The 15,291-nt window shown below is 46.8% G+C and overlaps 1 pseudogene; it reads left to right on the top strand.

The window, feature by feature from the left end:
- Positions 1–13,650: 13,650 nt before the first annotated feature.
- LOC119921251 lies at positions 13,651–14,576 on the top strand (annotated as a pseudogene).
- The last annotated feature ends 715 nt before the right edge of the window (positions 14,577–15,291 follow it).

Below are 15,291 nucleotides of genomic sequence, written 5' to 3'. Positions count from 1 at the left end.
CTAAGAAGCTTGCTCATAGCGGCCTTCATGTTCCAGTTTCTCAGGCTGTAGATGAGGGGGCTTATGGTCGGGGAAACCACAGCATAAACACGGAAACCGGTAGGTCCAGTGTCGAGGGGGTGTCCGATATAGGCTTCAGGTAGACGGAGAATCCAGAAGAGGTGTAAAGAGTGACGACGACGAGGTGAGGCAAGCAAGTGGAGAAGACTCTGGCATTCTCAGCATGGCCTGGGAGATGCACACATGCACACATGTGAGACAACAATGAGCACGAAGCAGAGGAAACTTAAGCAGGGGCCTACGGCTAAACCCACTTGTTCGGCGATATGGCTAGCGGAACAGGTGACCCTCAGCGACTAGGGGCCATCACAGAAGAACTGGTGGACATCGCTGGGGCCTCGGAAAGACAGGGAGAAGGTACTGGCAGTGTACAACGCGGCGATCAGACTGCTACTGAGCCAGGAGGCGGCCAGTATGGAGGCACAAGCTCTGCTGTGTATGATGATGTCATAGAACGGGGGCTACAGATGGCCACATAGCGGTCGTGGGACAAGACGGTGAGCAGGGCCATCTCCAGTCCCGCCAAGAAAATCACAAGAAACATTTGGGCAGCTCAAGCCGGCAGGGAGATGGAGTTGACGTTTGTGAAGGAGTTGAGGGTGGACTTGGGGACAGTGATGGAGATATAGCAGATGTCGATGAGGGACAGGTTCCTGAGGAAGAGGTACATGGGGGTGTGGAGGTGCCGGTCGAGGGCGGTGACGGTGACGATGAGGAGATTGCCCCTCAGGGCCGCCAGGTAGACCAGGATGAACAGCGCGGCCTGGACCAGCTGAAGTTCCCAGACATCTGAGAACCCAGAAGCAGGAATCTGGTCACTGTGGTGACATTGACCATCGGCTGGGAAATTCCATAAGCTTCCTTGGGGAGAGAAGGAGTCATCAGGAAAGGAACAGGCTCCAATCAAGTGTGTCAGCTAGGGCTGTTGGGAAGTTTCTGGATCAGCAGCGTGGCCTGAGCGAAGGATAATGAGCTAGGAAGTCAGAGGACCAGGGTTCTAGTCCCTGCTCCACCACATGTCTGCTGAGTGACCTTGGGTAAGTAACTTCATTTCTCAGGGGCTCAGTTACCTCAGCTGTAAAATAGGAATAAAGACTATGAGCCCTATGTGGGACAGGGTCTGTGTTCATCCCGGTTAGCCTGATGGTGATGGTGGTATTTCTTAGGAGCTTACTATGTGCCAAGCAGTGTTCTAAGCTCTGGAGTAGATACAAGGTAATCAGGGTGTCCCACGTGGGGCTAACCGTCTTAATCCCCATTTTACTGATGAGGTAACTGAGGCACAGAGAAGTGAAGTGACTTGCCCAAAAGCACACAGTTAATAGGTGGCACCACTGGGATTTGAACCCACGACATCTGACTCCCAGGCCTGGGCTCTTTCCACTAGGTCATGCTGCTTCTCTGTACCTACTCTGCCTGTATCTACCCCAGTGATCACTATGGTGCCTGGTACATCTTAAGTACTTAGCAAATGCCAGTATTAATATTATGGAGAAGATCCATCAATCAATCAATCGTATATACTGAACTTTTACTGTATGCAGAGTATTGTATTAAGTGCTTGGGAAAATGCAAAATAACACAGTTGGTAGACACGTTGGTAGATATCGAACAAATCCTGGATAGTAAGGGCAGAATCTAGGAGCATAACCCCTGATCCCTCCCCACCTAAGGGAGCTTACTACGCACAATTGTAAAGGGTGCACCCCCGGAACCAGAGCCCATGCTGGCCCATCGCTTGAGGGATAGTGCCAAGGGGGGAAAAATCTGGAGCACCTTAGCTAATATAGTCAACAGCGAGTGGCCTCTGTGCCAGTCCGCTGAGATGCCGTTGCCCAACTTCTAGCAGCTGTGGGTAGGAAAGGCTCTGGGCCAAGGACTACAACATCGACAACTACTAGGAAGGATACCCACTGACAATCGTGGCCTGCTGGTACTGGGAGACTGAACTCAGGACAAGTGGACATATGGCAGGAGATAAAGGAGCAGGGGTTTCCTATGGAGGATCTGGATAGGTTACTCACCAATATCCTAAGCCTGCTGACCCAGGGAGGGCAGACCAACTGCTCCACTCGCTACAGAGCAGGGAGGCTAGAAGTGGGATCCAGCAAGCCCGGCCAACAGACGGTGGCCACGGCCCTCTCACAGTCTGCGTGCTCCCCACATAGGACCGTACAGTGAATGACCACCAGGAAGTATCCTTCCTGGTAGATACTGGGGTTCTTTGGGGATTTTCACCGACCCCTGTCTCACGTCCTACCTCTGGCCTGAAACGCCCTCCCTCCTTAAATCCGCCAGACAATCATTTCCTCTCGCTTCAAAGCCTTACTGAAGGCATATCTCCTCCAAGAAGCTGTCCCAGACTAAACCCCACATTTCGTCATCCCCCACTCCCTTCTGCATCGTCCTGACTTGCTCCCTTTACTTCACCCCCTCCCAGCCCCACGACACTTATGTATCTATTTGTAATTTTATTTATATATTGATGCCTGTTTATTTGTATTAATGTCTGTCTCCCTCCCTCCCTCTGGACTGTGTGCTCGTTGTGGGCAGGGATTTTCACTATTTATTGCTGTATTGTAGTTTCCCAAGTGCTTAGTACAGTGCTTTGCACACAGTAAGTGCTTACGAAATGCGATTGAATGAATGAATGAATGAATGTTTAAACCTGCACTAACCAAATTATCAAGTTTAATTTGCAAGCACTAAACCAGCCTCACGTGAGAGATCATTGTTTGACACTGCTGTTTCCTGATATGTAACGTCTCCGATGAAGAAAAGTTCCTGATGATGATCTGAGAACATATCCATTCTGTTCTAAACTACTGAAAAGATTGTGTGAATGTCTTGAGATTGTGTGTACTCTCGCGTTTGTATAAGAGTGTGAATGTGTAGCGTGTTCTGCTTTAGGAGTTGAAAAGATTACATGAATGCATTGGGATTAAGGTGTCCCTCATGTTTGCGTGTGTAGAATGTAGGATGTTTTGGGAACGCGAAGAGGTTGAAGTAATAGTAATAATAATAATAATTATAATGATGGTATTTTATTAAGCACTTACTACGTGCCAGACACTGTAATAAACCCTGGAGTAGCTGCTAGATAAGCAGACTGGACACGTCACAATCTTAATCCTCATTATACAGAAAAGGTAACTGAGGCACAGAAAAGTTAAGTGACTTTTTGAAGGTCACGCAGCCAACAGGTGGAAGAGACAGCATTAGAATTAATGATCCTCTGACTCCCAGGCCTGTGCTCTATCCACTACAACATGCTGCTTCTACATGGAGATTTGAGGTGAAGCCTATAGAAAGATTATGTATATGGATGTGGGTGGAGCAGTAATGAGAAAAGATTGTGAAGAAGGAAACAAGTGAAAGGGCTGAAGGTTTATAGCTAAGGAGATAATGTGAGTGTGAATATAGATGAGAGGGAATCCCTATAACTCAGAAAAGAGTAAGAATGTTGAAGAAAGATTTAGGCATTTCTCCTGGGGGGTGGAAATTGACACTTCATTTGATGGGGGATTGGCTGTATCCTGTGTCTGTGAAAGTGTGTGTAGAATGAGTTATGTTAGAATGAAAAGGCCAGTGAACTTTCCAAGTGCTTAGTACAGTGCTCTGCACACATTAAGTGCTCAATAAATACCATTGAATGAATGAATGAAAATTTGTATTGTGCATTGAGAAGAGAAATTCCTAATTGAATTTGGGTAGCTCCACAGGTTGAGAGTCGTCTTTCTGGTTTGGTGTTTTTAATCCTTTTCCCTTCCCTCAGCTTCTTGAAGTCACCCAGTTAGTTGCAGGGAATCTAGGGGTCTGGAGCTATCAGTTTGGAAGCTCCAAAAGGAATTTGTTTGAGAAAAGGCACCTCTCTCAAGCAAAGTGTTGCATCCCTCAAGTAAATGGTTGCCTGGCTCAGTCAAAACGCACCTCCCTCAATCAAATAGTTAAGCGTGAAACTGCATCGGAGGTAAATGGGAATTTGCAATTGCTTTCTATTCTGAAAATCTACTGCATTAGATTTTGCTTACACTTATAAAAAGAGGTAAATAGGCAACTCAAATACAAACCATAAAGCAAGCGGCAAGGCCGAGTGGAAAGAGCCTGGACCTGGGAGTCAGAGGACTTGGGCTCTAATTCCACCTCCACCACTTCTCTTCTGTGTGACCTTGGGCAAGTCACTTGACTTCTCTGTGCCTCAGTTACCTCATCTGTAAAATGGGGATTGAGACTGTGAACCCAGTGTGGGACATGGGCTGTGCCCAACCCGATTTGTTTGTAGCCACCCCAGTGCTTAGTGCAGTTCGAGGTACACAGTAAGCACTTAAGAAATTCCAAAATCATTATTACGTTCTCTGCTCACAATTAGCTTACAGTCTAGAAGGAGAGATAGACATTAATATAAATAAATAAATTATAGATATGGATATAACGTCTGTGATGCTGAGGTTGGGGTGAATAAAGGGTTCAAATCCAAGTGTCACGGCATTGCAGAAGAGAAAAGGAGAAGACTAAAAGAGGGCTTTGTCGAAGAAGGCCTATTAGCGGGGATAATAATAGTAATTATAATATTTGTTAAGCGCTTACTATGTACCAGGCACTTTACTAAGCGTTGGGGTGGATACAAGTAAATCGGACTGGACACAGTCTCTGTCCCATGAGGGTCCCCCAGTCTCAATCCTCATTTTACAGATGAGGTAATGGAGTCACAGAGAAGTGAAGTAACTTGCCTAAGGTCACAGCAGGTAGGTGGTGGAGTCAGGATTAGGACTCATGACCTTCTGACTTCCAGGCTTGTGCTCTATCCACTGCACCATCTGATTTTAATAATGCTTTGAAGGTGGGGAGACTGGTGATCTGTCGGAAATGAAGGGGGAAAGTGTTCCTAGGCAGAGATAGGATGTGGGCAAGGGGTTCGTGGAATGATAGATGAGATCAAGGCACAGTGAGTAGGGGCTACAGGAGCAAAGTATGTGGGCTGCGTTGTAGCAGATCAGTGAGGTGAGGTATGAGGGGACAAGGTGATTGAGTGCTTTCTAGCCACATGGTAAGGAGTTGCTGTTTCATGTGTAGAGGTGGATGGGCAACCACTGGGGGTTCTTGAGTAGTGGGGAGACATGGACTGAACGAATGAGGTTTGGACTGGAGTGGGAAGAGACAAGAGGTTGGGAGATCAGTGAAGGACTGATGCAGTAGTTAAGGCAGTGGCTGATTGCAGAAAACTTTTTGTCATCATGGGGGTGACAGGAGGGAGATGGGCATACCAGCATAGCCACAACAGCAAATACAAAACCAGGCACAAGCCTGGATATTTCAATTCCAGTCAGCCAACTCGGAGCCATTTGCACTCTACCGATGTGCTTAGAGCTATGTCATTTAGAGATACTCTCTTGCTAGGGTTACCAAGAATGGGAAGGTCTAAGACGAAGCATTAGACAAAGTTGATTCCCTTGTGCTGGGCGGCAGTGGCATGGGAAAGAGTCAAACAGACTCTTTTACTGTGTGGAAGAAGGCAATGGTAAACCGTTTCAGACTCAGTTTTTACTGTGTGGAAGAAGATAATGGTAACCCATTTACATATTTTTACCAAGAAAAGTTTATGGATATGCATACCAGAATAACTACAGAAATAGTGCAGGTAGGAAGTTCTGGAGAAAAAAAAAACATCCGTTGAGTCACTATGAATCGGGAACGACTCGACGGCATTTGATGATGACGATGAGCATCTTTGTCCTCTGTCCTTTGTCCTCTGAGGATGTGTTGATGGTAAAGAAGCCTGGGCCCTGGGCTGGAGTCAGTCAGGGTGAAATCAGACAGCTATGGCTGGAGGTAGGTGAGAGTAAATGCTGTCTGTTTGGCAAGATGGAGGTCACACAATCGAGCAGGCTGCTCTCACCATCTATTAAAACAACGACAAAAGTCACGTGGGCTAGTAGAAAGAGCCAGGGCCTGGGAGTCAGAGGACGTGGATTTGCCACTTTTTAAAAATGGTATTTGTTAAGCAGTTAGGATGTTGCAGACACTGTACTAAGCACTGAGGCAGATACAAGCTAATCATACCTGGCTTCCACTCTCCAGTGGCTACCAATAAACCTACGCATCAGGCAAAAATCCTCACCCTTGGCTTCAAGGCTCTGCGCTCCTCTGCCGCTAATCTCCTCACTGTGCCTCGTTCTCGCCTGTCATTCATTCATTCAATCGTATTTATTGAGCGCTTACTGTGTGCAGAGCACTGTACTAAACGCTTGGGAAGTACAGGTTGGGAACGCACAGAGACGGTCCCTACCCAACAGTGGGCTCACAGACTAGAAGGGGGAGACAGAGAACAAAACAAAATATATTAACAGAATAAAATAAATAGAATAAATATGTACAAGTAAAATAAATACATAAATAGAGTAATAAATACGTACATATATACAGGTGCTGTGGGGAAGGGAAGGAGGTAAGGCGGGGGGGATGGAGAGGGGGAGGAGGGGGAGAGGAAGGAGGGGCTCAGTCTGGGAAGGCCTCCTGGAGGAGGTGAGCTCTCAGTAGGGCTTTGAAGGGAGGAAGAGAGATGGCTTGGCGGATGTGCGGAGGGAGGGCATTCTAGGCCAGGGTGATAATGTGGGCCGGGGGTCGACGGCGGGACAGGCGAGAACGAGGCACGGTGAGGAGATTAGCGGCAGAGGAGCGGAGGGTGCGGGCTGGGCTGTAGAAGGAGAGAAGAGAAGTGAGGTAGGAGGGGGCGAGGTGATGGAGAGCCTTGAAGCCGAGGGTGAGAAGTTTCTGCCTGATGCGTAGGTTGATTGGTAGCCACTGGAGATTTTTGAGGAGGTGAGTAACATGCCCAGAGCGTTTCTGAAAAAAGACAATCCGGGCAGCGATGTGAAGTATGGATTGAAGTGAGGAGAGACAGGAGGATGGGAGATGGGAGAGGAGGCTGATACAGTAATCCAGACGAGTTAGGATGAGAGCTTGAACGAGCAGGGTAGCGGTTTGGATGGAGAGGAATGGGCGGATCTTGGCAATGTTGCGGAGCTGAGACCAGCAGGTTTTGGTCACGGCTTGGATGTGAGGGGTGAACGCGAGAGCGGAGTCGAGGGTGACACCAAGGTTGCGGGCTTGTGAGACGGGAAGGATGGTAGTGCCAGGGAGAGGGCAGGGTTTGGGAGGGAAGACAAGGAGTTCAGTCTTGGACATGTTGAGTTTTAGGTGGCGGGCAGACATCCACATGGAGATGTCCTGAAGGCAGGAGGAGATGCGAGCCTGGACGGAAGGAGAGAGAGCAGGGGCAGAGATGTTGATTTGGGTGTCATCATCGTAAAGATGATAGATGAAGCCTCGGGAGCGAATGAGGTCACCAAGGGAGTGAGTGTAGATCGAGAACAGAAGGGGACCAAGAACTGTCCGCCGTCGACACCCTGCCCACCTCATCCCCCTGGCCTGGAATGCCCTCCCTCCGCACATCCGCCAAGCTAGCTCTCTCCATTCCTTCACAGCCCTACTGAGAGATCACCTCCTCCAGGAGGCCTTTCCAAACTGAGCCCCCTCCTTCCTCTCCCCCTCCTCCCCCTCCCCACCCCCCCCGTCTTACCTCCTTCCCCTCCCCTCAGCACCTGTATATATGTATATATGTTTGTACGTATTTATTACTCTATTTATTTATTTTACTTGTATATATTTACTTTATTTTATTTTGTTAATATGTTTTGTTTTGTTGTCTGTCTCTCCCTTCTAGACTGTGAGCCCGCTGATGGGTAGTGACCATCTCTATATGTTGTCAACTTGTACTTCCCAAGCGCTTAGTACAGTGCTTTGCACACAGTAAGCGCTAAATAAATACGATTGAATGTGAATGAATCCTGATGACTCTGCCACTTTCTGTTGTGTGGCCATGGGCAAGTCACTTCAATTCTCTGGGCCTCAGTTTCCTCATCTGGAAAATGGGGAGTCACTACCTGTTCTTCCTCTCCCTCACACTCTGAGCCCAGTGTGGGACAGGAACTGTTTCTGACCTGCATGTATTGCATCAACCCCAGTGCTTAGTTCAGTATTGGGAACTTAGTAAGTGCTTAAAAAATACCGCAGTCATTATTTTTAATTCTCAAGTCATTTTATTTCATTCTACCTCAACAAAGTAATTGTGGAACTTGTTAAGAACTTACTTTATGCCAACCACAGTACTAAGCACTGGGATAGATACAAGATAACCAGGTCAGAAACTGGCAGAACTGGGATTAGAACTCAGGTTCTGAGACTCCCAGGCCTGGTCTCTTTCCACTAGAGCACACAGCTTCTCTCATCTCTAGTGTGGACAAAAAGTCGATCTAATCATCTTGAAGGACTGCTCCATTTCGACTTTCCTGCTAGACTATAAGCTCATTGTGGGCTGGGAACATGTCTACCAACACTGTTAAACTGTACTCTCTCAAGTGCTTATTACAGCGTTCTACGCACGGTAAGAACTCAAAAAATAGAAACAGCATGGCCTAGTGGAAAGAGCCTGGGCATGAGAGTCAGAGGATCTGGGTTCTAATCCCACCTCTGGCAATTGCTTGCTGTGTGACTGTGAGCAAGTCATTTAACTTCCCGTGCCTTACTTATCTCATCTGAAAAATAGGGATTAAATTATCCTTCCCTCCCATGTACTCTGTGAGTCCCACATAAGACAGGGACTGTGTCCAACCTGATAAACTTCTATCTATCTCAGCGCTTAGAACAGTGCCTGACACATAGTAAGTGCTTAACAAATGCCATACAAAACCTCCATTGATTGATTGATTTTGTACTTGGATTTGAACCCTTTATTTACCCTCCTTTGGCCCTCCAGTGCTTAATATACTTATCTGTAATTCATTTACTTTTATTTTTGTCTATCTCGCCTTCTAGACTGTTACCTTGTTGTGGGTAGGGAATATGTCTACCAATTCTGTTGTACTGTATTGTACTCTTCCAAATGCTTATTACAGTGCTCTGCATCCTGGAAATTCTCGACAAATACCAGTGAGTGATCGATGACAGAAAATCTGAGTTTCTGGCTGGAGAGCAATTGACATCAGGAGAGAATTTCTTCCATTCTTCCCGATGGCCCACGCCTAATCAATCAATCGTATTTATTAAGCGCTTACCATAATCAGAGCACTTTATTAAGTGCTCGACAGAGTACAATACAACAATATAACAGACACTTTTCCTGCCTCCAGTGGCTACACATTAATGAAAATAAAGAAATTATGGATATGGACATTAGTGCAGTGGGACTGGGCTGGGGGTGGGGTCAGATAAAGGGAACAAATCGGGGCGACGCAAAAGGGAGTGGGAGAAGAGGAAACGAGGACTTAGTCAGGGAAGGTCTCTCGGAGGAGTTGTGCCTTCAGTAAGGCTTTGAAGGTGGGAAGAGCAATCGTCTGTCGAATAAGGAGAGGGAGGGCGTTCCAGGCAAGAGGCAAGACGTGGGTGAGAGGTCGGAGGCTAGATAGATGGGATCGAGGTACAGTGAAGAGGCTGACATAGAGGTGCAAAGGGTGTGGGCTGGGTTATGATAGAGCATAACTATCTCTCTCTCCATTTCTCTCTCTCTTTCTCCCCCTCCCTCCCTCCTTCTCTGTGCCCAACACCATCCCTTGTGAGGAGAATTTGGAGAGGGTACCTCACAAAATTGCTTGGAACTGACATAGCCATAACAATAAGTAAATAGATGATATTTACCAGGCACATGCTCTGTACAGATTACTGTCCTAAGTGCTTGTGATCGTACAATAGAGTTAGGAGACATTAATCCCTTCCTTCAAGTAGCTTACAATCTAGCGTGGGAGATAGACATTAAAATAATTAAAACTAAGAGGAAGCCAGGGAGGACAAAGATGTGTCCAAAAGTGTAATGTGGTGTGTAAGAGAAACTGTGTTCACTGGGGAGGAAATACGGTGGGGAGATGAAAGAATAATCTGGGAAGATCTCTTGATGGAGACGCGATTCTAGAAAGATCTTGATGCGTAGAGTAATGGTCTGCCGGATGTGATGGTGGACACATCCAGGGAGGGGGAAAGCAAGGGATTGATGGCAGAGTGGCATGAGAGGAATGAAGTGTGTATGCTGGGGTATTGTGGGAGAGGAGAGAGCTTAAAGCGAGAGGAAAGAGCTAATTGAGTGCCTTAAAGCCAGTGGTCAGGAGTTTCTGCTTGATTATTATTGCTTGCACTCATGCAGTCAATCAATTGAACGATCAGTCTCCAATTTTGACTGGACGCCCCATGTAGGACAGGGACGGTGTCCAATCTGATAAAACCCCAGTGCTTAGAACAGTGCTGTGCACGTTGTAAGCACTCAATAAATGCCAGTGATTGGATGAGGGTTGAGGACCTCCGCAAAGCGAACCCCCCGCAACTCCTCCAGCCCTTAGGCTGTTTCTCCCTCCCCCACCACACACCGGTTCCCAAATGAACACCACAGACGCTCAGACGCTCAGACCCCATCATCGCCCCTCTCCCCACCTCCGTTTCTCCGTTCATAAAATGGGGGCAGGGAGGGGCCCACCCAGGTACACTCAGTTTGATTATGCTGCGGAGACCATGATGGGCAGATCACCGTCCTGCTCAATCCCTAGGAGAAAGTGAAATATCCTAGACCCCGAATTCCGACTTGCTAGGTCTTCAAGGGTATAAAGGACTCAAAATTGAAAGGGTGACTCATTATGTTTTATTACCAAGATGTCTTTAGAGATACTCTTCTGAGAATCCCAAAGAACATAAAATAGACACCCGATTAGTTCCAGTGGGCTCAGCAGTGGCAATACAGATACTTTCTCTCTCCCCTTCTTCTTTCTGTCCTGCTTACCTCTCTTCTGACCCCTCTCACTCTGTTTGTCTCTGCATTTCTCTCTCTCACTTTCTCAATTCTCCTTTTCCCTTTCAACCTCTTCCTCTGTTCATTTCTCTCTTTCTGCCTTTCAGAACAAGATAGTTATTATAATCATGACTATAGTATTTATTAATCACTTACGATGATAGTCGTAGTAATCAATCAATGATATTCATTGAGCACTTACTATGTGCAGAGCACCGTGTTACGTTTTTGGGCAAGCACAATTTAACAGAGTTGATAGGGCTGATTCCTCCCCTCAAGGAATTTACAGCTAGGAGGTCGAAGTGAGGTGGAGTCTGGGAGACTAAGGAGAGGAATGAAGCATCAGGAAGCAGCGTGGTGCTGTGGAAAGAGCACTGGTCTACAAATCGGAGGAACTGCACTCTAATCCCTGCTCTGCCACTAGCCTGCTGTGTGACTTCGGGCAGGTCACTTCACTTCTCTGTGCCTCAATTACCTCATCTGCCAAATGGGGATTCAGTACCTGTTTTCCTTCCTACTTAGACTGTGAGCCCCATGTGGAACCTGATCACCTTGTATTTTACTACAGTGTTTGGCACATAGTAAGGTCTTAACAAATACCACAATTATTATTATCACCATTACTACTACTGCTACTACTTCTATCACCAACATTACTACTACTATTACATTGTCCTTTTCCAAGCACTTAGTACAGTGGGTTATGCAGAAGCGCTCAATCAATACCATTGATTGATTACTATGACTATCATGACTACTGCTAATATTACTTTTGCTGCTACTATTACTACTATTGTTACTATTATTATAACTACTATTGCTATTTCTACTGCTGCTACCATGGTTACTACTATTACTACTGCTATTATTACTAATATCACTCCTATTATTATTAGTAGGAGTAGTAGAGAAGCAGCATGACTTAGTGGAAACACACTAAGGAGGAGCCCGTGAAGGAGACTGAGAATGAATGGCCAGAGAGATGAGAAAAACAAGGAGAGGACAGAATCGATGAAGGCATGGCTGGATAACGTTTCCAGGAGAAGGGGGTAGTCCATGCGTTTGGAAACGTATGAGAGATCTAGGAGGATTAGAATGGAGTAGAGGCCGTTGGATGTAGCAAGAAGGAGATCATCGATAACCTTTGAGAAGGCTATTTCTGTGTAGTGAGGGGGTGTAAGATAGATTGGAGAGGATCAAGGAGACAACTGGAGGAGAGGAATTTAAAACAGCGGGTGTAGTTAACTCACTCAAGAAGTTTAGACAGAAATTGTGTGAGGGAGATGGGGAAAAGCCTGGAGGGAGCCGTGGTGTCAAGGGAGGGTTTTTTTTAGGATTGGGGAGACATGGGCATGTTTGAAAGCAGTGGGGAAGAAGCCAATGGAGAGCAAACTGTTAAGGATGGCTGTTAAGGAAGACGGGAGGGGCAAGATGTTTGATAAGGTATGAAGGAATGTGGTTGGATGCGCATGTAGAGGGGGTGGCTTTTGAGAGGAGGCAGATCTCCTCTAGAGATACTGCTGGGAAGGATGGGAAAGTTGAAGAGGGGGCCGGAAGAGGGAGGGACTGAAGAGGGGCAGGGCAGATTTTAGGAAGCTCACGTCTGACAGTGTCAATTATTTAAATAAAGTAGGAGGCCAGGTCATTAGGGGAAAGGGATGGGCAAGGCAGAGGGATAGGGGGCTTGAGGAGAGTGTTAAATGTCTGGAACTGGCGAGGATGATGAGCAAGAGTGCCAGTGAGGGTAGAGAAATAATTCTGCTGGGCAGAGGAGAGAGCAGAGTTAAAGCATGCAAGGATAAACTTGAACTGGACGAAGTCAACCTGATATTTGTATTTCCACCAACAACGGCCTGAACACAAGAGTGAATCAGGCAGATTGTGCAGGTGATCCAGGGCTGTGGGTTAGAACAACAAAGGGATAGGGGAGCAAGTGAACTGAGTTCCACAGGGAGGATCGTGTTGAGAGCGTCTATTTCGTCAACAAGGGAGGGTAGTTGCGGTATGAAGTCTAAGTGGGGCATGATGAGTTGAGGAAATTGGATGGGGTCAAAATATTGGCGGTCTCTGTGAAGGAATAGCACAGATTTATGAGGGGGAGGAGTGTAGCCCACTGTTGCGTAGGGACCGTCTCTGTATGTTGCCAACTTGTATTTCCCAAGCTCTTAGTACAGTGCTCTGCACACAGTAAGCGCTCAATAAATATGATTGAATGAATGAATGAATGAATGAATGAATGAATGTAGGAGAGGTGGCAAGTGAAGAGGTTGTGGTCACATAGAGGGATTTGAGAGTTGGTGAGATTTTACAGTGCTTAGCGATGTTGAGATCGAATATGTGTCCACGTTGGTGAGTGGGGGAGGTGGGGTGAAGCAAGAGGTCAGCACAGTTGAGGATCAATAGAAAGTGGTCAGCAGAAGGGCCATCAGGAACATCAGTTTCATATGATATTATACTCATCTCCTAATGGTAATAAATAATAATTGGGGTATTTGTTGAGGACTATATTAAGCCTTGGGATAAATACAAGATATTAGGTCAGACACAGTCTCCATCCCCCATGGGGTTCACAGCCTAAGGGCGGGGGAGACGAACTATCAGATCCCCATTTTAAAGATGACGAAACTGGGGCCCAGAGGCTTCAGGCAACAGGCAGCTACAGTAATAGAACGCAGGTCCTCCGACTCCCATGTCTGCGCTCTTTCCTACTGATGTCTGATTCTCCTCCCTCCTCCAAGAAAACAGAGCATCACCTTAAAGTCATGGGCAATGGTACGGCAGTGATAGAATTCCTCATCCTGGGGCTCTCAGAGGATCGGGAGCTGCAGCTGCTCCACACCGCTCTGTTCCTCCTGTTCTATCCGGCGGTCCTGACAGGGAATCTCCTCATTGTCACTCTCACCATCCTTGAGAGCTCCTCCACACCACCATGTACTTCTTCCTAAGGAACCTGTCCATCTCGACCTCTGCCTCATCTCCAACATTGTCCCCATGTCCATCCCGAATTCTCTGACCAACAACAGATCCATCTCTTTCCCTGGCTGCGTCCTCCAGGAGTTTTTCTTCGGATTTGCTGCCAATTCTGAAATGGCCTTGCTCACGGCAATGTCCCACCACCGCTGCGTAGACATTTGCACCCCTTGAGCTATGACATTATCATAAATCCAAGGGCTTGTGGGAAGATGGTGGCTTCCTCCTGGCTCAGCGGTGTTCTCAACGGACTCCTGAACAAGGCTGTGTCCTTCTCCACACCCTTCTGTGGGTCCGAAGTTATTAATCAATTATTCTGTGACATCCTTCCTCTCCTGAGACTCTCCTGCTCCGGGGGTTTCCACAGTGAGCTGGGAGTCATTACTTTCAACATGCCTATGGGGTCGGGCTGCTTTTCCTCCATACCTCTATCTTACATATGCATCTTCTCGGCTGTGTTGAGGATGCGGTCCACAGCAGGCCAGGCTAAGCCTTCTCCACCTCCCTGTGCCACCTCTCCATCGTGACTTTATTCGTCTCCACATCCCTGTTAGAATATTCCACGTCCATTGCCAAGCCCCCGTCTTTTCTTGACCAGGTAGGGTCCCTCTTCTTCACCGTGGTGCCTTCCACTCTGAACCCCTTCATCTACAGCCTGAGGAACCAGGATGTGAAGGCAGCAGTGAGAAAACCTATCTGCAGATCGAAAACCATCTGAAACATTCCCCTCCTCAGCTTTGCCATACCACGTCCCCCTTTTTCAAAGCCCTTGTGGGTGGTCTCCAATGGAGTTGGCTGTTTGAATGACCGTGCCAATGTGGATTGTACTTGGTCAGTCCTTGTGCTTATATGCATGATAAGATAGATTGCGGTAATTCCTTGAAGACCCCCAAATTGGATAGGAATGCAGAGAAAAGTCCCTCTTGCCTATAAGATTCTTGAGGCTAGGGATTGGTGTCTACCAACTCTGTTGCATTGTATTTTCCCAAATGCTTAGTACAGTGCTCTGTCCACCAAAAACACTCAATAAATATCATTGAATGATTGATTGATTGAAAATGTTTGAGGAGGAGTGTCACCTAATGGAAAGAGCATGGACCTGGGACTCAGAAGATCTGGGTTTTAATCCTGGCTCTGCCACTTGACGGCTGCTCGTGACCTTGTGCAAGTCACTTAACTTCTCTTTGCCTCAGTTGTCTCATCTGAGACAACAAATGGGGATTAAGACTGAGATCCACATGGGACAGGGACTGTGCCCAATCCAATTAATTTGCATTTACCCCAGAGCTTAGTACAGTGCCTGGCAAGGAGTAAACGTTTAACAATAACCATAATCATCATTATTATTTGTAGTAGTAATAGTTAACAAATACCATTAAAACTGATTGATTGAAAATGCTTCCTGATACTATCAATCATGTTTATTGAGTGCT

The sequence above is a fragment of the Tachyglossus aculeatus genome, assembly GCF_015852505.1.
Source record: "Tachyglossus aculeatus isolate mTacAcu1 chromosome 12 unlocalized genomic scaffold, mTacAcu1.pri SUPER_6_unloc_2, whole genome shotgun sequence".
Taxonomy (NCBI): Eukaryota; Metazoa; Chordata; class Mammalia; order Monotremata; family Tachyglossidae; genus Tachyglossus; species Tachyglossus aculeatus.
The sequence above is the reverse complement of the archived record's forward strand: the minus strand, read 5'-3'. Positions and strand labels throughout refer to the sequence as shown.